This window comes from Camelus ferus, chromosome 17, assembly GCF_009834535.1.
Source record: "Camelus ferus isolate YT-003-E chromosome 17, BCGSAC_Cfer_1.0, whole genome shotgun sequence".
Taxonomy (NCBI): domain Eukaryota; kingdom Metazoa; phylum Chordata; class Mammalia; order Artiodactyla; family Camelidae; genus Camelus; species Camelus ferus.
Window position 1 is genome coordinate 12,168,613 of NC_045712.1, and position 27,922 is coordinate 12,196,534.

At 42.3% G+C, this 27,922-nt stretch overlaps 2 long non-coding RNA genes across 2 annotated transcripts in view; one reads left to right on the forward strand and one right to left on the reverse strand.

Annotated features, from left to right (window-relative positions):
- The window catches only part of LOC116657088, a 63,125-nt gene that overhangs the window by 21,720 nt on the left and 13,483 nt on the right, over nt 1-27,922 (forward strand). Inside the window, exon 2 of the long non-coding RNA XR_004312022.1 lies at nt 3,544-3,663. This is a non-coding gene — a long non-coding RNA (uncharacterized LOC116657088). The remainder of the gene's footprint in view (nt 1-3,543; nt 3,664-27,922) is intronic.
- LOC116657090 lies at nt 766-26,306 on the reverse strand. Its single transcript, XR_004312024.1, has 4 exons — nt 26,296-26,306; nt 22,476-22,480; nt 6,817-6,897; nt 766-777 (listed from the first exon to the last, which is right to left on the reverse strand). It is a non-coding gene; the product is annotated as an uncharacterized LOC116657090 (long non-coding RNA).

Consider the following 27,922-nt stretch of genomic DNA (forward strand, 5'->3'; position numbering starts at 1 on the left):
GTTCTTCCCCCTCACCTTCTATGAGTTGAATCTTCCTTTCATTAAAGTTTCTGCTTAAATATACCCCCTCCTTGGGGTTTTCTTGACAACCCGGTGCTTCTCTGTCACATTACTGTATTTTAATTCTCTGCGTGGTGCTGACCCTCTTGTTTGTTCACTTACGAACTTGTTGGTTGTCTCCTTTTTCTAGAAGAGAAGCTTTAAGGAAGCAGGGACTCTGGGTATCTGGTTAACTCCTGTATTTTTAGCACCTAGAATAATTCCTGGCACACAGTAGACTCTCAAGAGATGTTGACTGACTCATGTGCCAAAGACCTAGTTACATTGCCAGGCAGCACTCAGTAGGTGCTTAATAAATGGTAGTCATGCTCATTACTTCTAATTAAATTTCTTTTGAGATGAAAGAAGATTTTGATTCAGAAAGTCTTCCTGTGTTCACTCAGGAGGTGGTAGAGACTTCACGTGGGAAATACTGCGACTGTGAGACTAGTTACTGATTACAGATCAGGGAGGCACCAGGGCAAAGTGTGTTTTACATTTTTTCTAGGATCAAATTTAATGCTACCAACTCTGTTTTCTCTAGTGCTGATAAAACATGACGTACAGTTTTTAAATGAATCCTATCATAGGCTCATGGTAGTGTGCCTTCTTGATGTTGTCTCTCTCCAGCCAACTTTTTTTTTCCTGCTTTACTGATCTCGGGTTACTGATAATTGGCTAATGTTGCTTGCTCTAGCAGCCCTAAAACTAAGCTCATTAATTTTGCTTCCATCTCACCTCAGGGCAAAGAACAGACCCTTAATTCTGAGCCTTGACCAATAGCAAGCTTTGTTTTCCTGAAGTTGATGTTCCAGATCATAGCATAAGTGTGAGCCATGTACAATCTCATAAAAAGCATGGTAGATTTGAGTGGAAGCAGTCAGGTGTTTTTTATTTCAGGGTTTTTTTTTTTTTTTTTTTTTTTTTTTGCAACCACATTATAAAGAGGATAAAGCAGACAGTACTAGAAGGCATTTGTTGAAGGCTCTGGGACTAATCTGGGGCTTAGCTTGAGCTCTAAGACAGAGTGATAGCCCTCAGAATCTGACAGGGAATGATATGTATAAAGTCCAACATGCCTTATTATTTCCTTTGAATAAGAAAGTCAGAACAGCGATAATAATGCATAAAAAGCCAGAAAAAATGTGCCCCCTTCTTTTATAACAAATGAGAAAACACATATGACTGTTATTATGGCAGCAACAGAGTATGTAGTCTGCATGTTGCTGTTTCACTGCTATTTTACTGAGGGTCTGGAGAGGATAGTTAGGTGGGCTGCATTCTTGGGTTGACCAATATGTTTCTAAAACTCACACTTGATTACAGCCAGAGTCAGAAACTTTTAAGGAATAGAAATGGGGCTCCCTTTGCCTGTTCTGTGGTTCAGGCCACTTTGTGCCATGCTCCAGTCTTCTGCAGAGACACTGGGACCAAAACAAAAGAAACGACAACAATGGTCCTGTTAGCTATTACATCTAGAGCACGTACTATGTTCAGTGCCCCGAGCTACAGGCATTACATATGTGATCTCATAGTCAAACCTTCTTTTTTTCTAATAGAAGTGTTAGACCTAGAATTATTCAAGGTTCTCTGCCTAGAAGTTTACTTTGTAAAAAGAAGAACTACTCACACAGTATGTATGAAGTATATGTAACTCGTAACTTCCCCTGAAATGTGGTGTGGACTGCAAAGATGCACAGATTTGACAAAGATCATAATAGGCAAAGGATATACATTCAGAAATGTTCACTGTGGTTAGGGGTGTGAGGGGTAGAGCTCAGTGGTAGAGCACGTGCTTAGCATGCAGGAGGTCCTAGGTTGAATCCCCAGTATCTCCATTAAAAAAAAAAAAAGATATGTTCACTACAGCATTATTTATATGAGAAAAAAAAAAAAATCCGAACTGATTCTCAAATAAGAGGCTGGTTGGGTAAATGATGACATATTCATATATGCAGTACTATGCAGCTACTAAAAGTTATGTAAGTCAATATTAATTGAGACATGTTGGGTGAAACACAGATATACACACATTCAGACACACACATACATAGACATACACCTCTATCCCTGTTTACGGAGATGTGTGCACAGACAAGTGTGGCCAGAAAAATGCCTTGAGGGATGGTAACTAAATTATTAACCCTACTCATCTCACATTAGGAGCAGAGGATGCTGTGTGGTTTTCACCTTCTTCTTTGACTTTTCTACAGTTTTGACAAGTTTTTCCAATGACTTTGTGAATGTGTATGACTTTTTAATATAGACTTTATTTTTTAGTGAAGTTTAGGTTGACAGCTCAATTGAGCTGAGTTCTCATATATCCCCCACCCCTACACAGGCAGCTCTCCCACTATCTACATTCCCCTCCAGAGTAATACATTTGTTAAAATCAATGAACCTATGAGGACACACCATTATTACCCAAAGTTCATAGTTCACCTTAGGGTTCACTCTTGGTGTTGCACATTCTATGGATGTGATTTTTTTTTTAAAGTAGAGATATTTTAAAGGTTTTAACAGTTAATGAAATATTCTGAGTTACTGCTAGAAAACAGGTGTTTATGATGTCAACCTGTCTCCACCTACCCCTGTCTCCTTGGGGTCCCTAAATGAGGATGAGTAATTTGAAGGGAGAGTGTGCGTTTAACTACAGCAGTATTTTATTTATGCATCTTCTCCCTGCTTTTGGGTTGCTTGGAAAGCCGAAATAAGCCAATTATTCTTCCTCTTTCCCTTAGCCTGTATCCCCATGGATCAAAAGAAGCTGAATGTGGAGTTGTGGTTTTAGGGGTTAGGAAGGTAAGAAGGAGCAACGATGAGGCAGGAGAGAGATGCCTGGAAGGCACTTCCTAGGACGAAACCGCAAATTGTAGGCAAAAACATTGTGGCATATGCTGTGATGTTGTGAACCCTAAAAATAGCTTGGGTTGTATGTCATTGGTATCCCCAGCATTCTCCATCCCCACAGGTGGGGAAGTGGGAAGAACAGATTCAACATGGAAGCCCTAAACTTAAGATTTTGGAGAGCAAGATACATGTCATATTATCCTTATATCCTCAAGATCTCACTTGAAGCCTAGCCTTGAGTCAGCACTCAGTAAACATGTGAGTGGAGGGGAGAGGAGAAGGGGGCCAAGGACAGGGGGATTTGTGTCGTAGGACAGTTTAGCCCTCATCTTTGGGTGAGATCCATTATTTTTTAACAAACTCTCCATGACTGAAAGAGTGTTTGTTTTCTTAAAGCTGACTTGGACCCCACCTCACCATGTCATCCACATTTGGCTTCTTCCTATACATGGTTCTCCAATGAAAATGAAATTTAATGTAGTCCCCCCTCCCTGGCCTTCCACCACCTTCCAGATGCCCACCAACTCCATTTCCATTTGAAATAACAACCCAAATCACTGTTCATTGCACACTGGTTAAGACTATATAAACCGACTTCCATTTATAATAGTATTCTCTAACCTCCTGACTACAGGATATCAACTCTTTTTCTAGGTATTGATCTCCGAGAACTCTGTGGTCCTCATTCCAGTGCTTTTGTTGGGAAGAACAGCAGAGTGGCAAGAGCATGGGTTTGAATCCTGTCTGTGCATCTCAATAGCTGTGTGTCCCTGGGTAAGTTATTGGAACTCGCTGAGTGTCCATTTCCTCATTCATAGAAGGGTGACAAGAACCCTGTTGGATTGTGAGAATTGTATTAAATGGATGTCTGGAAACTGCTGTTTAAATTATTGCCTTTCCAGCAAGGCTTTATCACCAAACCAGTGGAGGAGGACCCCATTTTTCACTTTCTGAAGAGAAGAGAGAATGGCCAAAAGCTGTAGCCCTTCTTTGAAAATATTTATTTTAGGATTTTAAAAGTCAGGGCTGGGTTTTAAGGAAGGCCTCGGAGATCTTGACACTTGGGTCTGATGAGCTCAGTGAGAGACACCTGGCTCCAAATTTTTACACAGGGAGGTGACTTGCAAAACAAAAAAGGCATACCACCTGCGGATTTCTTTATTGGGAAACCAAGAATTATGTAACTCCAAATCATAAGCAAGCCACATGCGAAATGAGAAGGCAGAGAAGGGACAAGTTTAATCAAGTTCATGGGCATTTGGAGACCTGTAATCACAAAAAAGCACAGGTGAAGAAATCTTCGGTTCTAAAGCTCCTGAACGCCAAATCAAACCTCAGAATGAACTTGAGGCGGTGTGTGATTGTCTGATACAGCTCTGGCCTGAGAGGGCAAAAGGGCAGTGCAGTGGGAAGCCTGCAGGAAGAATACTTGGATCTGTCAACAGTTTGGTTTATAGAAAATGATTTCAGGTCATTAACTTAGTGGCCACACTACAGAAAGAGTTACACAGAGCAGTAACATATTGGGGGTTGATGATGTCATGATATGAACTGTTGGCCACTTTTCATCAATAGGGAAAGCAGGTGTATAAACATCCCTGAACCCAACTCAATGTGGAGAGTGTTTTCTTTTAAAAGGCTCTCATTTGGCATCAGAACATCTTTTCCTTTAGACCAGAGATCAGCAGACTTTTTCTGTCAAAAGCCAGAGAGTAGATGTTCTCAGCTTGGCAGGCCATACGGTCTCCGTCAAAACTTCTCAACTGTGCTTGCATAGTATGAGCGCAGCCGGAGACCATTTGTAAACAAGTGAGCCTGACTGCTTTCCAATAAAACTTATTTATAAAAACAGGTTGTGGGCCATACTTAGTCTATGGGCGGTAGTTTGCTGACTCCTGCTTTGGACCAATATTCTCTATTTTGGTCAGCCCAGACCCCCAACTACTTATATTACCAGCTGGCATCGTATTGTTCACATTTAAGAAGAATTTTGTTTGTCTTTTCAGTAGAATAGGTTTGTGCTGCATGTTTTGAATCTGTGACTTAAGTCCAGGAAATATTCCTACCATAAAAATATCTGAGCAAGGTTCTTGCTTCCTTGCTGACATTTGCTTCCCCCAGGAGATCTTTAGGACATTGCTGTAAACTGCCTGGTTCAAGTTTTATCTCTAGTTTTAATCCTATCTTTCAACAGATTCTCCAAGCGCCAATAAACCTTCATCTCTCACACAGTAGAGAGGCCCCTGGTTTTTTTTCACATACACAGGATGAGTTTTTCAATGTGTATACTACAAGCCTTGCTATTCATGTGTCCAGTGAATATTAGATGAATGAAAAAGTGAGCAGGTGAAGGAAGATAAGGAAGGAGAGAGGGAAGGAGGGGGAGGGGAAGAGTTATGGAGCATCATTGAGTCAGTGATTTCGTGAGTTTGCCAGATCAATATTTCTGGTTCTTTTGCAGACAAATTTGTAGTCAAGGGCTTTCTGGCTATATGTTTGGTTTAAAAAATTCATCAGAGAGAGACTCACAGACATAGAAAACAAACTGATGGTTACCAAAGGAGAAATGGGAGAGGGACAAACTATGAACTTGGGATTAGCAGATATACACTACTATACGTGAAATAGATAAGCAACAAGGACCTACTGTATAGCACAGGGAACTGTATTCAATATCCTGTAATAACCTACAATGGAAAAGAATCTAAAATTATATGTGTGTGTGTGTGTGCGTGTCTATATACACACATACATATAACTGAATCGCTTTGCTGTAAACCTGAAATCTTATAAATCAACTGTACTTCAATTTTTAATAAGTTTCATCAGTAAAGAGAGAATCATTCATTTACTCATCACATATCCATTAAGGAGTGTCACTGTGCCATGACTTGGGGACACAGTGATGAACACACTAGACAATACCCCTGCCATCGTGGGCCTTACTTTCTGTCAGTAAAGGCAGCCAATAAACAAACGAGTCAGTATATAATAAGGTGCCACGATTGGCTTCCAGGCTCGCTCCACAACTGTTAGCACTTGCCGATGCTTCTTCCTCACCAATTATTTGCTGAAGAAGAAATCAGAGCTTCCCCCCTGCAGATGGATCTGCACGATGTCACAGGGTAAAGTTGAGACCATAAAGCAGTGACAACTGGGAGAGGTTCCCAGACACTGCGAACAGCTCTCTCGCTCTGGCATCAGGCTGGGAGGAAGGAGGTGCTTCTTTCCAGCGATTTGAACTTTCCCAGGCTGGCAGCCGGCGGGGAGCTGTAAAACGTTGGCGACAGCTTCAGTAACTAGGGCCAGGGCCTGTCCTTGACGACTTGAAGCTCGTGCCATCTCAGGGCTGTATCAGTAACACCACCACAAACATGGCCGGTGCCCGTGGCAGTGACAGTCCGGGAACATCTGCTTTTCCTCTCCCAAAGTTCCAGGGTCTAGAGCCCACGCCTAGAGCCTGGGCTCCTGAGGGGATAAACAGAAAAGGGGATTAGCAGCCAAAACCAAGAGAAACAATCAAGGATGTTTGCTGCTGCACTAGCCAGACCAGCCGCTGCTTGTCCAGACAGAGCCTGTCTCAGCTGCAAAGCCTCCAAGGAAAACTACCAGTGTCGGGAGGCCAGCAGGAGAAGACCTAGGGAGCAGACCTCATCCCAGCCTCTAGCACGGGCAGGGACAGCACGCCTGTCACCCAGGGAAGCCAAGCTAGTACCAGGAGCTGAGAAATCCTTCAGGGAGGCACCTGAAGTATCACATATTCATGAGCTGTCTAGTAATATATGACCACAATAGGGGCGATGAAAGGGGAAGAGTCCGACACAGCCACGTCCTCTGCAGAGAAGGCACAGTGCAGGGGAGCATTCGTGGGCCATTTCAGTTCCTGCTGGTAATGTTACCAGAGGCAAGTTCATGTGCCCGCTGCACCACAAGGCCAAACAAATGGAAACATCAGAGTTTGGAGCAGAGAAAAGTTTACTGCAGGGCCAAGCAAGGAGGATGGGGTGGCTCACGCCCAAGAAAACCCCGAACTCCCCCAAGGGTTTCAGCAAAGCATATTTAAAGGCCAGGTAAAGGAAGGGGGTCACATGGTACATGATCAGCTTGTGCGCAATTCTCTGATGGGTGGATGTTGAGGTGACAGGGCCGTCAATACTGTCAAGCCCTAGGCGCCAGAAGGTCTGGGGGCGGGGGGGTGGCACGTGCTCTCGATCACTAAGTAGTTCGTTTCTTCCCTTTGGTGGTGGTTTGTAGAGCTGAAAAACTCAGGAAATATACAGGAGATACTATCACCTGGGTACTTCAGAGAGGAGCTGCAGCAGAGGATATGGGGGAGCGGCCTGACTGTGGAGCCCTGGAAGGCTCCACAGGGTCCTCCCCACAGTGATCGTATATTGCCCCTATGCAAGCTCTGTGCTTTCAAGAACACTGGTTTTTTTTTTTTTTAAAGAGTACCATTTGTTGAGCACTTACTGTGTGCCAAGTAATGTGCTAGGCAATTTCTATCTATTATCTTATTTAATCCACTTGACCCCTCTGTAAGAGATAGTTGTCATTAAACCCATTTTTCAGATGAGGAAATTGACACTCAGGGAGGCTGCATAAACTTACCCGAAAGTCACAGAGATAGCAGAGGGTTGGTGCTGGTATTTAAACCAGGTCATCTGATTTCATTACATGATACTGCCTTTTATTTCCATCATTTCCTTTATCCCTTACCACAGCCCTATAAGATAAACAGATTGTGAATTATTTTCCAGTTTTATAGTCAAGAAATGTGCTGTCCAATACACAGCCACTAGCCCTATGTGGCTACTTAAATTTAAATGCATTGAAATTAAATAAAATTAAAAAATCAGCTCCTTGGGCACCCTAGCCAGCTTCCAGGTGCTCAGTCGCCATCTCTGACAGCACACATAATGAACATTTCCATCTCCGCAGACAGTTCTAATGACCAGCACCGCCCTAGAACTCTGAGCTACAGTTCAGCAGTTTCTGAGCCCTCTGCCAGGCACTGTGCTAGAAGGTACAGTGATGAAAAAGGCATGGTCATTTCCTATGGAAGGTGACAAATCTTGGAGGCTGTGGTTGATTTAACAACATTCTGTTAGTACAGCCAAGGGCCAGAACCCTGCTCACTCTGTCTCCTCCTCCACATCGACACTCAGGCCTTTTACTAGAGAGAGGAAAATAAGGTGGCTCCAAGTGTCCTGACACCAGGTCTTCTGCGATGCTGACACACTAGGTTGTTCTCTGGGAAAGTCTGGGTGGCAGGGACAGAAGCAAAAAGGAGTTTGCGTTGGGAGCAGCGCATCAAGGGGAATACGTAAAGACACACCAGAGCTGGAAGAGCCTTCTTACATGCCCAGCAAGCCCAGGAAGATATAAACCTGCCTCTTCTTTCATGGATCCTGTCTCTGATTAGAGCAAATGCTTGGAAAAATAAAAGCATACAACCGTCCACCCCCAAAACATGTACAAATTGATTTGCTGCCCTGCAGAAATGGAAGTACAGAGGGCAGCCTTTAAGAGCATTGATCATAAGTTCAGATTCCAGCTACCCCTCTTCCTAGCTGTGCAACTTTAGGTGAATTACTCAACTTCTCTAAGCTTCGAGTTCTCCATCCATAAAATGGAAATGATAGCAGTCCCTGTGTCTTAGGACTTTTATTGAAAAATGAGGGATTTATGAAAATTGTAAGTCCCCACATAGGCCAGGAACATAGGAAAGAGTCTATAAAGGGCAGCTTTGAGTCATGGAAAACTATTTTACCCATGTGTGTCAACAGATTTGATTTTTCTAGACCTATAAATACTAAATTGGTTTTATTTTTCTTTCTATTTGGTATAAATCATTATGGCACTAAGCTTAGTGAAATACAGTGACTTGCATTTATTTGACTATCCGTATAGTTTATTTGTGTAGTTGGATGATAAAATTTTGACCAAAGAGGTGGTAAGAAACAGCATAACAAATCTTGGTAAATTGCCTTATGTTTAGGTAGTTTAGGGAGGCTCAGCCATGAAAGCGAATTTATTCACTCATCAAAAATTTATTAAGCACTCTTCCACATGCCAGGCAAAAATGAATATGACATAACCCCAACCTCAGTCTGTTCAAGATCTAGTAAGAGAGAAAAGGCAAGAATATATACATGCACAAGTGATACAGGTGGCACCAAAGAGATACAAAAGTTGCATGAGGACCCCCGAGGAAAGCTAAGTCATACTTAGTTATTTAGATAGAAAAAGTTTTCATGAAAGAGGTAAATTTCAAGGCGGCCTATGACAGGGAACTAAAAAATTGAAAAGAAGGAGAGAGCATTGCAAGAGGCAGAAACCATAAGAGCAAAGGTTTTGTCCATTGTTGTGATTTGAATAAGATGCTGGGAAGATGCGGAGAGAGGCTGAGATTAGGGATGGAAGGGGGAGATTTAAACACATTCTTAAGGAGCTTGGACTTTGTTGGACTTTATTTGGGCTTTATTTGCTAAGGCAGTGATAGGTGGTACTTTAGGAAGATATCTTTTATCGATATCAAGCAAGGAGAAACTCAGGGCAGGAGATTAAGAAGCTTCATAATTTTACAGCTAAAATGTAGTTAAAAAAATGTAATGAAGATGGGAAGTACAGTTGGAATGGTAGAAAATGGGAGAGACAGAAGTGGAAACTATTTGAAAATGGTATCTTCAGACCTTGGTATCAGCTACATAAAAGGCACTGCTGGCTCTGCAGTGATGAGCCTAGGTCAGTGGGAGAACAGTGGTACCATTAGTAGGATGGAGAAGTCATGGGGAAGAGCCCATCAGGGGAGGAAGATTATGAGCCCTGGGCCTGGTTCAGTTCTTGATACTGCTGTTTGCTCAGCCATCCAAGCCTTGTGCCATCACAGATGTTTCTTCCATTCCTTAAGTTACTGTATTAGGCAGCTATTGCTGCATAACAAATTGTCCCAAAATTTAAGCATCATGAAACAACCGCCATTTATTATCTCACACAATTTCTGAGGGTCAGGCATCCAATCAAGACTTATCAGAGTAGTTCTGACTCAGCCTTTCATGAGGCAGCTGTCAAGCTGTAGCTGGGGGTACAGGTGTCTCAAGGCTCAACTAGAACTGGAGAACACACATCCCAGCTCACTCATGTTATTGGCAGGCCTCAGTTCCTTGCCGGTTGTTGGCTGGAGGCTTCAGTCCTCTGCCATGTCGGTCTCTCTATAGGGTAGCTCCCATCACGGCAGCTAGTTTTCCCCATAGCAAGTGATCCAAGAGAAAGAGCTCAGAATAGAAGGCCCAGTCTCCTGTAACCTAATCTCAAGAGTGACCTGTCACCACTTCTACCATATGCTGTTGGTCACACTGACCACCCCTGGCACAGTGTAAGAGGAAACTACAGAAGAGCAGGAGTATCAGGAGGCAGGCAGCATCAGGGGCCATCTCCAAGGCTGCTGTCACAGCCATAAAGCCCTGCCAGTCAGCCTCCATATTTGTCAAAGCTGGCCCCTGTTCTGCATCTCTATTCCCCTGCTCTAGTGCAGTGTATTTATCTCCTGTTTAGTCTGATGCAATTTCAGTCTGACAGGTCATACTGTTCTCATCTTTTCTGCCCGGGCCTCACTGCAAGAGTCATCTCTCAAAACTGGAGATCTGCCTATTCCCCATCAACACACACACCTCCTGCACCCTCTGCTTGGAACCCGTTGCCCGGATGATGTCTGTCAAGCTCCTTAGCATGGTTTGAGTCTCTCTGTATCCCAGTCCCTCCTAATGCTCCAGCCTCATCCCCTGACACCCTCTGCCTTGAACTTCACACTCTAGTAAGTTGGGACTGTGTCTCCAGCCCTATCTGTGTGATTTCACCCATCCATGCCTTTACCACTCTCTTCCCTCCGGCTGTCATACCTGTCGTCTCTCCCCACTGTCACAGGATAGCATCATGATTCACAGTGTGGACTCAGGAGCCCCACCACCTGGTTCAAACCCCAGCTCTGCCACTCACTCACTGTATGACTTAGTTATTTAAACTATATTCTGAATGTTGATCAAATTACTTATATGCATCTATTATCCCCACCACAACCTAAAGGTAGATGATTATTATCATCAGCTTTGCACAAATGAGGAAACTAAGGCATGTAGGGTAAGAGCTGTGAAAGTGGTTGCAATTATAGCTTGTTCAGGACTAAATCGAGATACTGTCTCCGCCACTGAACTTCATACTTCCAAAGACAGGTGCCCTCCTCCATGCCGCCCATCACGTCCTGGGTATAACTCTAACTTAGTACTTACCATATTGTTTTGAAATAAAATAAATGGGGTTTTGTTTGTTTGTTTGTTTGTTTGTTGTTTGTCTGCTTTTCTAAAAATCAGCTCTTTGAGGGCAAGGACCTCAAAGTCATCTGTGCCACTTCACCGCCCAGTAGAATCTCAGTCAATATATGTTGGTTGAGCTTAACTAAGTTTGCAGTACCGTTGACTATCCAGGTGAAGCTATAGGCAATTGCCAAATGAAGGAGAAGAGAGAAGCTAAAGACAGGACCTTAGAAAGAGAAGAGGTAGTGAAAATCTTTTTTAAGATTAAAATTTGACATTCTCCTTCATAAAACTAAAAAAATGACTCTAAGCCACTAACCTGAAAAACTTACATGAAATAGCATTGAATGTTCCCATCCAGTAGATGGACTCAAATTGAGAATCAACTACAAGCGTGATTCTTCTCTGGCCCTTTTCTCCAGGGAATAGTGAACACGTACACCTGCAGGCTCAGGCACAGCAACCAGAGTAGTCACATCTACAGGGCTTGTTCCCTGAGTCTCCTGTTTCCCTCTTCTTCCGCATCCATGAGTCTGTCTCACTGTCGCAGGAAACAGGCCAGTCTGTGGGACCACAAAAACAGTCACCTTTAATCACAAAATAAAATAACGGAGGAATTTTATGAAAGTCATAAGCTTTTCTTAGTTTTCTTCTGTAGAGTTGCCTTTAAGAGAAAAATATCAGAACAGAGAACCTTCAGACTGTTGTGAGCTTTATGAAAATTTCTTTGGGTTCTTTGCGAATGGTGGCTTATGACCCAAAAGGCCCATTAAAACCATCATCAGAGATCATATGGGAATGACAGTAATTTATCTTTAGTGATCTAATCTCTGACCTGCGTGCATTTCAGACACACATTGTATTTTGTTGGGTGTTAAATTTGTGAGGGGAAAAAAAAAAAAAAACACATCAGTTCTCCAAATTAGTCCTGCCAGATGTTTCTAAAACATAGTTTCCATATGACAGCAGCTCTTGTCAATATCCTGCTAAAGATGTGAAACGTTTCTTAAAAGTTTATGCAGCCCTGACTTTGTCTAGGGACGCCTCCTGTTTTCCTGTCTCCAGTGATAGCATTTTAAACATTTGCTTTCTCCAAATAGCTTATGTGTTCTATATAACTCTATTTGCGATGCTTTTTGGCATGTAACTGTGGAAATACAAAATCATTCCACATGGTGTGTGTGTTTGCCTCTCCAGGTATATTTTGGAATTTTCTTAAGTACTGTGATTGTGTCTCCTTGTCCTCCTCTCCTCTTTTTCACTTTCTTTTCCCTAGAAATGCCTCCAAGGTGCTTGCTGAGCAAGTTCTCAATCATTCTTGGCCGAATGATTTCCTAATTAAAAAACTAAAATTCCGAGGGTAGGGTATAGCTCAGTGGTAGAGCTCGTGCTTAGCATGCATGAGGTCTGAGGTTCAACCCTCAGTACCTCCATCAAATAAATAAATAGCTAATCACCTCTCCCCACCCCAAGAAAAAGGAAAAAAGAAATAAAATAAAAGATAAAAATTAAATTAAAAGATTGAAATAGAAGATTAAAGATTTGTTGATTATTATGGGCCATGCGTGAGTGGCAGAGCTGAGAGTCAGACATGGGCTATCTGTCCCTAGAATCCATGACTACCTGGAATCACATTCATTTTCTGTCCTTTTCCCTCGCCACTTCTTGGGAGACATTGCCTTGCAAACTTAGAAAGGAAAGTGCACTAGTGAATCTGTTATTTCTGATGAGAGACCCTGAGCAAGATGCTTCTTATAAAGTCGACTGAATCCCTTCTCTGGTCTTCATTTCTAGAGGGTCCCTGTTTCTGTCCCCGTTAGAACAGTGCATAGCCGTCACTGTCGCACACCGGCTGGTCGGTCAGTGCAGCCGTTTGTTAACTAGTCCACCATCCTTTACCTATACTTGCATCTCAAAATGTGGTCCCTGGATCAGGAGAATGGGCATCATCTGAGATGTTAGAAATGCAGAATCACAGGTTCCCTGAGACTTGCTGAATCTGAATCTGCATTTAAACTGTATCCCCATGTGATTTGTGTGCACATCAAAGTTTGAGAAGCACCGCCCTGCTTGTCAGTTGTCACGTATGCGGAACTTCTCTCTCCTGCGACTGTTAGTAAAGAAGTCGAGATGGGTCAGAGTCGGATTCAGGTGCATCAGAGGCACATCACCATGTGCCCACCATCACTGCCTCCAGTGTTCCCATCCTCTGTCTCAACATCCCTCTTCCAAGTGAGTCAGAAATTTTCTAGATAGAGAGTCATACATTAGGATTAAAATATAAAGCCTCGTCTAAGAATAGTTTGAAAATTCATTGTGCTTTCTAGAGCCTGTCCCTAATGCCCATCTCTATAATATCCAGAGTTCAGCCACTAAATTCGTGTGACATTTTAATCTAGCCTAATGTCAAAACAGAATAACTTTGTTAAAGAAGAGGTGAGTTTAGAATTACAGCCCCTTTCAAGATCTGCATTCAGACACGTTTATCCCAGCAGTCTCCAGCGTGTGCCAGATTGTGTTGTTGCTGTGGGCAGGAGAGGAGAATGGCCTCATTATTTCTCTCTCTACCCTGTTTAGAGCTATGCAGCCTAAACGCGCTTTGTGCTTGCGCTGGTCTGAAGGCAGGGTTACTCTGTACAATGGGGCCAGTGATCATTCTGCAAGGACTCAACATGTTCTGTGTCACAATTTAGACTCTGCTTCTTTTCAAAGAATACATTTGAATTTATTGTATTTCTCCCTGCTTATATTCAAGTATTTATCAAGTGGTGTGAAAGGTACCAAACAAGTCAGACATGAATAATTGCTCTCAAGGAGATTATATTCTGATTGGAGGGGCAAGATTGTACATAGAAAAAAATAGGAAAGTATATATTAATTTGGGTTTTTGATTTTTTGTGGAGGGAGGTAATTAGTTGTATTTATTTATTTATTTATTTATTTATTTATTTTCTTAATGGAGATACTGGGGACTGAACCCAGGACCTTGTGCAAGCTAAGCACACGCTCTGCCACTTGAGCTATACCCTCCCCCCATTTATATTAATTTGTACAGTTTATCCAAAAGGTAGTAGGTTCAGGGAGACAAGAGTATGGCCATTGTCTGGGAAGGTCTCATAGCCAAGCAGAAATTTGGAGACATGGTAGGCGAAGAGTGAAAAAGGGGTTGTTCCAGAAGGAAAATAATATGAGCCAAGAAGAAGGACTAATGAGCATGAAACCTTGCTCACTACATCCCCGCCAGAAGCGAACAAATATTGACTAATGCAGCCAGGGCTGCTGTGTGTTCCTTCTGCTAAAACACTAAATTAAAAGTTGCATTTAGGTAACACATTCTCTAGAGCTTTAAATATACCTTATAATTATATAATTGTATATTAAGTAGTATACATTGTATTATACAATAGATTTATTGATATTATAATTCATAATTATTATTTATGCTACATAATAATTAGAAATATGTTTCATAATATTTATGATGTATTGGTTAATATTAATACATAACTACATCATATAATTATATGAGATACATAATATATATTATAATTCTCATATAATTGTATTCTCATATAATTCTCATGTAATTATGTGATATGTCTGTAATAATTTATAACTAGGGTTTTTTTTATGTCTTTCCATATGCCACATCTGAGGGCTACACATTTAATACCCACAGCAACTTTATGGGAGTATTTTTTTTTTTATTGAGTTACAGTCAGTTTACAATGTTGTGTCAGTTTCCAGTGTAGAACACAATTTTTCAGTTATACATGAACATACATATATTCATTATCACATACTTTTTCACCATGAGCTACCACAAGATCTTACATATATTTCCCTGTGCTATACAGTATAATCTTGTTTATCTATTCTATATATACCTGTCAGTATCTACAAATTTCGAACTCCCAGTCTGTCCCTTCCCACCCGGCTCCCCCCTGGCAACCATAAGTTTATATTCTGTCTATAAGTCTGTTTTTGTTTTGTATTTATGTTCTTTTTTTTTTTTTTAAGATTACACGTACGCAATCTCATATGGTATTTTTCTTTCTCTTTCTGACTTACTTCACTTAGAATGACATTCTCCAGGGACATCCGTGTTACTGCAAATGGTATTGTCGTTTTTTATGACTGAGTAGTATTCTATTGTATAAATATACCACATCTTCTTTATCCAGTCACCTGTCAATGGACATTGGGAGTATTTTGGTCTCATTTTATTGATAGGGAAACAGACAACTTAGGAAATTGAGCAAAGTCACATAGTGAATAGCACTGAATGTACACAGACACAAAATTTGAAGGCAAAATCCACATTCTTAACACTATACTGTACTATCCAGATACTCTGCATGCTATTGGACCTTGAATGTTGTAGACTCAGGCACAGTGTAACATTAGAACATCAGGACAGGAAAAACTAATCCTTCTAAGCAATTTCTGTTCTGTATGGGAGGAGAGGGGATGACAGATAGAGCTGAGACAATTGGAGCAAGAATGTATGGTGATAACCTCTTTCTCAAACCCTAAAAGTATATTAAAAAGGCTTGGAGGTGAGGTTATTTGGGAAGGACTTCTTAGAACTGATCATTTTGAGGGATCTCCTATTCTAGGCCAAAGGATTGTGCCCATTAGATTATTTATATGGCCATGTGGTTGTATAGTATCCAAACATCCCTTCCCAAAGTGGCCAAAAATGCAAGACCCCAATTGAGAAAGACTTGGGTCATTTAGGAAAGAGTATCCGTTGAACTTTTGAGAGGTTTTCTGGCTGTGTGTTGGAGTATCTTTCACTCACTTCTTTTTGGAGCTCATGGGAGGTAGTTTATTAGTAATGACTAAAAGAATGGATGGAGAATCACACGCTCAGACCTGGGTTTGAGAACTGGCCCTGCCACAGTGGTGATGAGACTTGGTTGTTCCCTTGAACACTTGGTCAGTGTCATCACAGTGTGGCCCTGGCCAGTATCATCAGCACCACCTGGGGACTCGCTAGAAATGCAGACTCTCAGGCCCCACCCCGGGCTGACTGAGTAGGAATCTCTAGGGATGGGGATCTGGAATCTGTGTTTTAACAACCTTTCCAGGTTTCAGAAACACCATGCTGGACCACACTTTCCACATCCATAAAAAGGAGATAACAAAGTAATCATACCCTTTTCACAGTATCCTTAGGAAGATGACATGAGATAAGATACATAAAGTACTTAATACTGTGTCTAAAATGAGCACGCTTCCTAATTAATATCTTCCATGACTTCGTTTTATTTCTTGATTTGGGGTTAAGAAAAGGTAAGAAACCAGAACCCTAAGGCGCTAACTCTGTCTGCCCTCAGTTACTGCAGAAATCAGTTCTTACAGTTAGTGATGAAGACTTGTCTGATGTCCGCCTTGTGTTACTAAGAAAACCGGAGCTGTATAAACAGGTTTCTGCTGTGGTCTTTCTTGGGCTCCTGTTTGAAAACCAAGGAGGTCTGTGGCTGAGTGTTTTACAGCCTGTCCAGAGGCTCCAGAGCAACCGCTCTGATGGATGTGTGTGTCAGATTGCAGAACACCCCTGCCTGCAGCAGTTACTCTGGACGGTTTAGAAAACCACCTCCAGGTTTCACATTCGGGAACACAAACACTCATGAAGTGAAACGCTTCTTCCCAGGGAGACATGGCACCATGTCCGCTCCCCGTGAAGTGCGCACATATATCAGGGGCTGGACAGAGCCCCAGGAAGGCCTGGCTTGACCCACTGTGGCTGGTTCCAAACCGTCTGAATCTATGTTAACTTCTCTGCAGCTTTTGTTCACTATTTATTTATGTGAGTTTGGGCATCTGCCTTGCTAATAGAATTCCTACTTGCTCTTTTCCTCTCAAAGGGCAGCAAACTTTTCAGTAAAGGGCCTGAGAGTAAATATTTCAAGCTTGGAGGCCACAGGGTCTCCATTGTAAGCATTTACTCAGTTCTGCCCCTGTAACTCAAAAGCAGTCATAGTGCATGACTGAATGAGTGTGGCTGTGTCCCAACAAAACTTTATTTACAAAAAAACAAGTGGTGGGCCAGATTTGGCCCATAAGATGTGATTTACTAACCTCTAACTTAGAATCTCAAAACATCTAATGAAAAGGACCCAGATGAGCAGGGAGAAGAATTCAGTGTCCGTCCACAGGTAAAGTTCTGGCTTAGAAGTAGCTCCTGGCCTGAGCTGGGCCATTCCTTGGTGATGGAAAGATAAACAACACTAATTGTCCCTCCAGACCAGCTGCACCAAGACCCATTCTGAAACTGTTTTACTTCCAGCTGTTATGAAAACACCCTTATGGTTCAGAAAGTTTTAATGAAGGTGTTGCCTCACAGTTTGGGTCCAAGCAAAGCAAGGCCCAGATCTGGAACTAGGAAGTCTTCCTCTAAGCGATGAGATGGAAATGGAGATGCTGTTCAGATACTCATGAAGCAGGAGGCCAAGCCCCAGACTAAAACCATGAGAGTAAAGAGTGCGTATCAGGGCCTTACTTTTCTGAAATAGTTGACGGCACATAACTGCTGGTGTTTAGCAGAACCGCTGTCCCCTCTGCAAAGAAGTAACGCAGAGGTTATGAACGTAACAAATTGTTCTGTGTCCATGGCCTAGGAATTCTAAAGCAATGCTGTGAATCTCTGCATGAGACTGCAAAGGAAGAAACCAGTTGACACACACTGTGGCCTGGGCTGTCCTTTTCTTTTGAAGGGTTTTATGGTGCCAGGTGTGATTTGAGACTCAGCCTCGTGAAACTTACTCATTCCAAAGTTGGAGTTTGCAAGGTTGCCATTTGTAACAAATGTCATTGGTTGCATGTCCGATAGCTGTTCCAGTTCTTCCTTTTTTTTTTTTTTAATTGAAGAAGAGCCCCTAATTATGCTGGGGTGTCTACATGTAGCAGAGATAAATCTTACTTGGTTTAATTCAATCACCATCATCTCATCGTCCATACCAGTGACTGGTTTATGGATGAGTGTGTAACTCCATTCTGCCTAATGAAAAATAAAGAAAAGTCTGCTGGGAAGCTTCTGGAAATGGTATATTTTCCCTGAAAAAGAGACACAGGGGAAAATATGTCCTTCTGTGGGCACTGAGATATAGAGCTTGGAACTGTGGTGGCCATCTTGCAACCCTAGGAGAAGCCAAGTGATGGATAAAGAAGCAGAATTAACCCTGGACCTACCTTGCCTTGAGACTTCTTGTTATTGAGGAAATAAGTGTTCTTTATCATATAAACTAACCCGGGTTTTCGGTTTCTTACGGTCAGTAGAATCCCAAATGATACACGGTCTGGTTTAGTCTCCACCAGGCCAGTTCAGGTCTCTCTGCTCCCACCAGCTCTCAAGGTCTCTGCCTTCTCTGTCCCCACCTCAAGTTCCCACCTGGTAGAGACTTGGGAATTGTACTTTATTTTGTTTTTTTTCATAAGTGGGAGGTCTGTTAGGATTTCACCAGGGAGCCACTGGTCAGTACAGAGTTGTAAAAAAAAAAAAATAGCTCCTCACAGACAAGTAATTTCAGTTTGTTGTGTTATTAAAAGTATTGGTAATAATAATGCTATGTTTCTTTTTCATTCTTTCAATTAAATTGTCCTTCCCTAACAAACATTGTGGGCTAGTGGATACAGCCAAGTAAGCAATTACATACAGTATAATGATGGGCCATAGGGGAGATGAGGGCTGTGGAAGTCCAGAGGGAGGCGCTGTTTTGGCTGACTCAGTAGTCAACCCTAAACAGTGCTTCCACAGTTACAGAGACTCTTTCTCTGAAGATGCCATCCTCTCACTTTCTAGCCCCCTTTGCAGCCAGGGCATGTACATACGGGCCCTTCTGACCAGGGAGATGGAAGGGGAGCTCTTCAGAGGACTTATAGGAAGGATCTTCCTTGAAGAGTAAGATCATCACAGAGAGGTGTCTTCTTCCCTTCCTGCTCTTGGCTTTTCTGTGACAGGGCATGATGTGAGACTACAGCAGCCATCTGATAACCGTGAGGCAAAAGCTAAGAGACTTGAAGAAAAGTTGAATCCAATGCTCGACATTGTCATTGCACAGAACTAACCTTAGATCTGTATCTCTCCAGATACGTGAGAGCCAGTTAGGTGATAATACCATTGTATTTCATTACCTACTACTTTTAGCCAGCAGCATGCTAAACGGTACAGTGAGTGTCTAACCTAGGGTGAGGCAATCAAGGAAAGCTCCCTGGAGGAGGGGACTCATGAGCAAAAGTATGAAAGATATGTACACATTATGTAATTGAAGGAGTGGTGGTAAAGGAGGGTGATAAAGACTTGGAGGAGAGAATATGGCAAGTTTAAGAATTCAAAATAAGTGGCCATGGCTGGAGCAGGAATATTGCTTAAAGAGTGGCAAGAGATGAAGCCAAAGAAGTGTGTGTAGTGGTGGGGGCAGGGGGCGTGTACAAATCTTACATGACTTTGAAGTCATGTTAAGAAATCTTTCAATAAAAAATGTTAAAAAAAAAAAAAAAGAAAAGAAATCTTGCCCTTTTTCTTAGGAACACTGTTGGAGCTGTTCTCATTCTCAAGGTCAAAGTTAATCATTTTTCACACACCCAGATTACATCACTGATAGTCTGCTGTTATGTGGTCCCATTAGGGTTTAAGTTGGTTATTCAATTATCTGTTTCCTCCAGTAGACTGAAAGACACTCGAGGGCAGAGGGTATGTTTTATCTCATTTATCCAACCCCCTCCAACAGATCATAATAAAGGATTTGCTAAATCAAATTACCTATCCCATCACAGTTTAGAGAACAAGAACCTATTTTAAAGTTCTCTGTCTTGCTTGATCCTTCCAGTACCCGCAGGAAACCTAGAGAGAGTGAAAGAGGTTGGCTACAGCAGACCCATAAGGGCTGGAACCAGGTAGTTTCGCTCTTGGTCCAAAAATGCTTTTCACTCTATCATAGTTTTCCCCACAACAAGCGTTTCCATCGCTGAAGGTTTGTGCATTGATTCATTTGCCATGAGGTCTCAGTTTGATGAAACTTTAAAAAAAAAGTTTTCCACGTAGTCTTTGCCAGAAGCTTTGTAGTAGTGGAAACATCCAGTCACACTTTCTTTTCTTGGGGAGAACTCAGGGTGGCCTTCTGGAATTAGCAGATGTAAGGCGAGTGAGGCCTCTTTGTTGTGATTTGGGAAAAGCTAGAGCTCCCCCCGTCTCTTGGTCTGCAAGGCTCGTAGATTACTCAGGGCTGGAGGACAAATGTATGCAGGAACTGTATAGTCAGGGTAGCTAACTACCTGCCCCGGAAGATAAACCTGAACATCTCAGTAGGCCAACTCAATAATTATATGTCTCACTTCTATAAAAACTGGTTTTCAGGAGGACAGCCTCAGAGACCCAGACTCTCTCTCTGTGGTACCACCTTCCCCTGTAACCCCTGCCAGGTGGTCTGAGTCTAGCAGACAGACAGAGGAAAAGAGAGGGGAGCTTTCACAGACTTCGCTTCTGCCCACGTTACACTGGCAGGCCTCAGTCATGTGACCACACCGACCTGCACGTGAGGATGGGAAGTGCTGCGCCTGTACTGCCCAGAAGGATCGCTTAATGAGCTCGGTAGACAAGCAGTCATTTCTGACATAGGGACCAAGGTGAATTTGAAGAAAAAAGTGGTGATACCCCTTTCCTTCTGAAGTTCTATGTGACACAGTATTTCTGAAGAACTAGGGTAGATCAGAGGAGGCTGGAAAGCCCAGAGGAGAATTCACCATAAAGGATGAGATGGACTTGCTTGCTGATTGACCTCAAAGCCAAGATCGTGTTCTTCACGGGAGATTAGTTCCAAACATGGATCAAACACATGGCTAAAGTGAGAGATCCCTCCTTAACCAAATGAGTGAATGCCCATATATTAAAAGAGCCCTGTAGTAAAGAATTGTATATATTACTGGGAACCCATATGCCAAAATAATACCAGAACACCATAAAGTGACCCACTCATTTATTCATTCATTCCACAAAGTTTACTGAGTACCGACCATGCACCAAACACATTCTAGGTGCTGGGGATACAGCTGTCCCTGCCATGAAGCTTAGATTCCAGAGAAAGAGAAGATAATAAATAAATGAGTTTGAGTTGTCTTAAGTGCTGTGAAGAAAACAGTATTTGGTTGCAAGGTTAGGGGATGGGAAGTGACTACAAGAGGAGGGGCTGGCGCTCTTCTATGTTGGACAGAACAGGATGCAATGAACTTCAGTCAGGGAGAGAAAGGCTTTATTTCTTCAGTTCTGAGACCCAGTGAGACTGCTCCTGGGCTAACCATGGCATGTTTCCTGGTAACCAAAATATTTTCTTCAGTGGTTCAAGTCTGCTCCACATTTCTGGACCTCTTGCTTTCAAGAGCCATGCTCCATGGTGATGGTGACAAAAACAGTAGCACAATATGAGCTCCGTGAACAGACTGATGATATGTTCCAGGGTTTTCCCTGTAGGGGGCAGCAACCAAAAATGTCCCCTCTTGCTAATGAACACCCTTAGGATTCTCAGACTCACCCCAGGAGGTAGAACTCCTTAAAAATACTTGGATGAGGGAAGGGGTGTCAGAATTGTGCAATTTTTAATTTTTTAAAATTGAAGTATGATTGATTTACAATATTATGTTAGTTTCTGGTGTACAGCACAGTGATTCAGTTGTACATATACATACATATTCTTTTTCTTACTCTTTTCCATTATGATTTATTAGAGGGTATTGAATATAATTCCCCGTGCTATACAGTAAGACCTTGTTGCTTATCTGTTTTATATATAGTAGTGGTATCTGCTAATCTCAAACTCCTAATTTATCTCTCCCCTATCCCCTTTCTTCTTTGGTAACCATAAGTTTGTTTTCTATGTCTGTGAGTCCGTTTCTGTTTCGTAAATAAGTTCATTTGTGCCATATTCTAGATTCTACATAGAAGTGATATCATATGGTACTTGTCTTTTTCTTTATGACTTCACTTAGTATGATAATCTTGAAGTCCATGTGTGTTGCTATAAGTGGCATTATTTCATTCTTGAATTGTGCAATTTGACTCATAAGGGGGTTGTGACCTCACAAGGAAGGCGTATCTTCACGCCATAATTATTTATTAAACACCTTCTTTGTATCGGAAACTGTAAAGATCTGGAGTTTAAAAAAAAAAGTGACCACATGTGACACAATCCATGACTTGATACAGATTTCAGTCTAGAGGAAGAGCGAAAGAGCTCAGCAGGAAAATCAAAGCTGCCCATGCGCAAGTCTTTGCACTCGGACTACAGGCAAAGCGCTTTGCCCGATTCCGTAAAGTGGGGTGTTGGTGGGAAACCTCTTGTGCTGCATCATGTGTCTCCTTCTGAACACGAGTCCACTTTTCTTCCCCTCTGCACTCCTCCCAGAAGGAGCCCTGACTTTCTGTTCCTATTAACGACCCTGCAGGTGCTTCCCTCCTGAGGGAATTCAGCCTCGTTCCGCTTCGTGATCAGGCAGCTGTGGGGGTCCCACAGGTCGGGAGCCTCACCTTATCCTGGGATCCAGCCCCAACACGTGCATTCTGATCCCCACCCTCCCAGGTCACCCGGCAGCTGCCAGAAACCACTAGTCCCCAGTGTGTGTCATTCCTCCAGAGTTAACCCTGTCATTACACCGATGCTGTCAGAGGCCGTGTCTGAACACCATGCCAAAACAACTAGTCCAGAAGGAACATTTGGTCAGTCTGGTTTGTCAGAAAGCCAGAAATGGAGACATTTGTTTGAATTTGTGGAATACTTGGTTGGTCTTATTGTGAGCAGGATGTGGTCTTGTTAGTTCACGGATCTCAGCATAGTTCTCATCTCCTTGGGTTACAAGACCTCACTTAGCAACAGCCACCACCATAGTCAAAATGGGTCTTTTTCCCCCAAGATCTTCATGTGATCTCCATAACTACCCCGGGAAGCACTTGAGGGCAAGACTGTGTCATCTTCTCCACTGCATAGAGTAGGTGTTTAATGTTTGTGTCGTTCAGGGTCTTGCCAGGAGAGAGGTGGCCACCTCAAATCCCTGGAGGAGAGTCTAGCAGAGGGACAGTTTGCAAAGGTGGGGACATGGGTAGAGAAACTGTAGGGGGCAGGACAGTACCTCAGGGTAGAGACAGGAGAACTCTTTGTTAAGCCTGAAAGACATGAGGACAAAGTAGAGTGGACTGGGACAGAGGGAGAGAGAGAAGAGCTACCTTTGTCCAGGGAATACATCCATTGTGTGTCAAATCCATAGCGAAACCCCAGCCTCACTCTCCTTCCTCCTCTAATCCCCTTCCGGGGTTCCCTAGTTGCTTGACTTACCTGGAAACCAGAGAGCACAGACACCTGTGGATGTAACTGATATTTTCAGCCTCCTGGAACACAGAAGAATCTAGAAGGGTGGAAAGTAGAGCTGGAGGGATAGACAGAAGTTATTCAGCACAGTACAGTGTTAACTAATTTCCAGGAAGGGTTGATTCCACACCCACCATGAACCAGCCTCTTACTTTTCAAGTGAAGCAGTCATGTGGACTCACAGACTCCTGGGCTTGGGGGAACTTTGAAAACAACAACCTCTTGAGGATGCATAAAATGTCTCTCAAGGATCCTCAGCCAGTGGCCAGCCAGCCTCTTCTTGAATGCCTCTTGTGATGGGGAGATCACTACATGTTCCAGCCTTTGATGTCACTTCCCAATTAGAAGCCTCCACAACCCAACTCCCTTAAGTTCCTAGTTCTGTCCCCTACCATCACCAGAACAAGTTTAAATCCCCAACTCCCATTCACAAAGGGGGATACTTGAACCTTAAAACTCTACATTTTGTGCATGGATAATCACACCCTTAAAATGAAGTAGGGTAGATGGGGTGAAGCTACAAAGCTTGATCCAATCTCCCAGGCAAAGGCAGAAGAGAACTCAAGCTGTGGGGAAGAAAGGGAAACCATTCTCTCTCTGCATCCCACCGCAAACACGTCTAAAATTCAGAGCATCCTAAAAACGAAGACGTGACAATGAAATCCCTGAGCACTGGCGCTGGGACCCTTCAGACAGATTTAATGATATTCAAAACCACACGCTCTCGGTCTCAGCAAGACAGAAAAAACCAAGAGCCATAGCCCACAGTGTTCAGTGTAATTAATGAAAACCTAGCGACTAAAAATACCCTTTGCCAGCTCAGAGGACCCTACTGCTGCCTGGCAGTTATATTTCATCTTTTTAAAAATCCCAGCCTGCAGAAAGCATTCCGTGTGGAAAGGGCCGGGTCGTTTGCAGGAATCAGTGTAAAATTTAGACAGTAGTTTATTTGTTAGGCTGGTAACACATGAGAAATGGAGGAGAGGTTTGTTTTCTGTAGCAGTCAGTAGATCACGCCAGCTGGCAATGTGCCCGAAACAAATAACCAAGAAACAACTAGATGTGTGTGAAACTTGGTGAGAAAGTTTAGAGGTGGTGGCGCAGGGAAGGGGGGCACCAGCGGAAGATGAAATGGGCCAGCAGGGAGGACAAAGAGGTTCTCGAGTTCTCTTGCTGGTGAAGTCGCTGTGTGGAAGTCCACGTGGATTCGCTCCCCAATTCCCATCTCCTGCCTATTGTCAGCTGTCACCGCACCAGCATTCCATTTAGAGCCCAGGATTTTGTCCGACTTCCATTTCACCATTTTTGAGAGTTGAAATTAAATTCGGTTCATTTCTCCAACTTCTACTTGGCAGTTGCAAACCTAGAATTATCGAGTTAGGGATATCAAGAAGTAGTTCAGGTTGTGACTGCTGTTGACTCTGCACACACAGACACCGGAGCAGCCCCGTGGGAGAAGCACCTTTACTAGCCTGGTGATCTGTTTATCGCCTAAATCTTTTCAAATTTCCATTTGGTAAACTTCACTTTTTTTCTGTACAGTTAGGTCTAGGGGTTTTCATAAACGCACCAAGCTGTGTAACCACCACAACGAAGACTTTTGTCACCTCAAACTTTCCCTTGGGCAAAAACTTGGTAGTCAACTCTCCCCCCAATCCAGCCCTATCCCCTGGAAACCACTGTTCCTCTGTCCCTGCAGTTTTGTCTCTCCTAAAATGCCATATAAATGAACTCATACAGCATCTAGCCTTTTGAGTCTTACATTAGCCAGATTTTATGAATAAGTCAGGACAAGCTCAGAGAACTATAGTAACTTGCCCGGGTCACACAGCTAGAAAAGCACAGCAAAAATTAAAGTGCAAGCCCCCCGATTCCAAATCTGATCTTTCTCCCCGGTACTGAGTTAGAACACTGCCGGGCCTCGGTTTCTTGATCTCCCTCACTGAGTTGGGGCAGCAGCGGGAGGGAGGTGACAGTGAAACTTGGATGCAGAAGGACTTTGGAAAGTGTAAAGCCCTTTGTGAAAGCACACATTGCTTAATGTTTCTACCCATCTTTGTCCCTTGCCAGATGTGCTGCAGGAGGGCATTGGGCCCTCCAAATCATCCTACTGAGCTTGGTGGCCCACCTTTGAACCTGGCCATAATCAATCTGTTTAAACACACACATGCACGCACACACGCACACGCGCTTCTGCTAATGCAGAAGCATCTCAGGAGGTTAAAGGACTTGTCGAGAAAAAAACGAAAAAAAAAGAAAAAAAAAAGAATCACTGTTCTCCACAAAAGAGACAAAGCCAGAGATTTATTTAATGGGATTTGGGTTGTACAGGGGTGTTTTGGTCCTCTGAAGGGATTTTTCTGTTCTCAGGACATGAAAGTAAGTGCTATGAAATGAAATCTGACTTGACTGTTATGTCACAAGAAGTAAACATCATCTGCTGGCCTGATGGCTTGGAGGCCTGTCTCCAAACTACTTTTGCCAAAGGCTTTGAAATGTTTGCCTTCAGGCTGGAATCAACCATCAGAACATTTAGCGAAGCACATGCCATAGCCCCACAAAACAGATCTCTCTCTTGGTGGAGATAAACCTGCAAAGCTGTAGCTTTCTTGAAGCCTCACAAGTATGAGTGTGGTTCCTTCTTCTACTGCTGCTTCCCGTAAATGTTACTGAAAGCCGAAGTCTCCTCTCCTTGGTTACTGCTATCGGGGTTGCAGTGACAGGGAAAGTCCCACAGAGAGTCGTGACCTACCTTGGACCTGCTCTACTCCAGTGCTGTCCAGTAGATGGTTAATGCAAACCATATATGCTATTTAAAATTTTTTTAGTAGACATATTTTAAACAGTAAAAAGAGTTGAAATTCGTTTTACTAATATATTTTTATAAGTGAAGTAAGTTAGGCAGAGAAAAAAATATTATATGACATCACTTATATGTGGAATCTAAAAAAAGATACAAGTTTTATTTACAAACCAGAAATAGACTCACAGACATAGAAAAAGCAAACTATGGTTACCAAAGGAGAAAGGGGGGAGGGGAGGGGTAAATTAGGAGTCTAGGATTAACACTAGTATATACAAAACAGATAAACAACAAGGACCCACTGTATAGCACTTGGAATTGTATTCAATTTCTTGTAACAAAGTACTGACTATTAACTATAAACTAACTATTCTTGGAAAAGAATCTGAAAATATATGTGTTGTATATGTATGTATATGTATAACTGAATCACTTTGCTGTACACCTGAAACTAACATTGTAAATTAACTACACTTCAATTAACAAGTAAAAAACAGTAATAATAATAATTTTGTTGGCATCCTTTTTTTTATTGATGTGTAGTCAGTTTACAATGTTGTGTCACTTTCTGGTGTGCGGCATAGTGTTTCAGTCATACATATACATACATGTATTCTTTTTCATGTTCTTTTTCATTATAGATTACTACAAGATGTTGAACAGTTCTCCTTGCTGTACGGTATAAACTTGTTGTTTATATATTGTATCTATAGTAATCAGTATCTGCAAATTTTTAGAACTCCCAATTCATCCCTTCTCAACCTCTTTATTTTTAAACCAGCATATCCAAAACATGTAATCCATATACAATTAGTAATGAGATATTTTCCTTTTCTTTTTCATATCAAGTCTTCAAAATCCAGGGTGTATTTCACAGTCAACACATCTCATCTCAGACGACCTGAGTGCTCTGTGACATGTAATTAGTGATTACTGTTAGTGAATGTTGTTTTATCAATTCTCGGCCTTTTGGCTAAGATCAAGTGTAGCTTTCCAGGAAGAGGTAAATTCAAATCCTGACCAGGCGTCTTCACAGCAGTGTGACTGTGAGCAAGTTATCTAAACTCTCTGCATCTTGGTTTTCTCATTCAAGAAAAAGACAATGGGTTTGAGGATTAAATGAGATAGTCCAAGTGAACTGCCTGGCCTGTAGTAAGTGGTCAATGAATGTGAGTTGTTATTGGAAGCATAATTTTTATTGTTTTTACTGATACCGTTATTACTGTGATCATTTCTGTTGAGAAAGTCAAACCTCACTTGTCGATCTTTGGATTTCTCATGGAAATGGAGGCTGGAATCAGATTTGTTACCTTCAAGGTGGAGGAGAATTAGGAAGAAGGCAACCACAGGAATAAATCATATTTTTATAGCTTATGAGAGTGTAAAGAATTCTTTCCTCCATGTTACTTTGTTATAATAGTCACAATCAACCTGAAATGTAGAAAATGTTTTATCTTCTTTGTGGGTGAGCAAACTTAGGCTTGGGAAAGTTGGGTTAAGGTCACTCAGTTGGAACAGGAGAGCCAGAACTTAACTATAAGGTTTTCATCTCCAAAGCC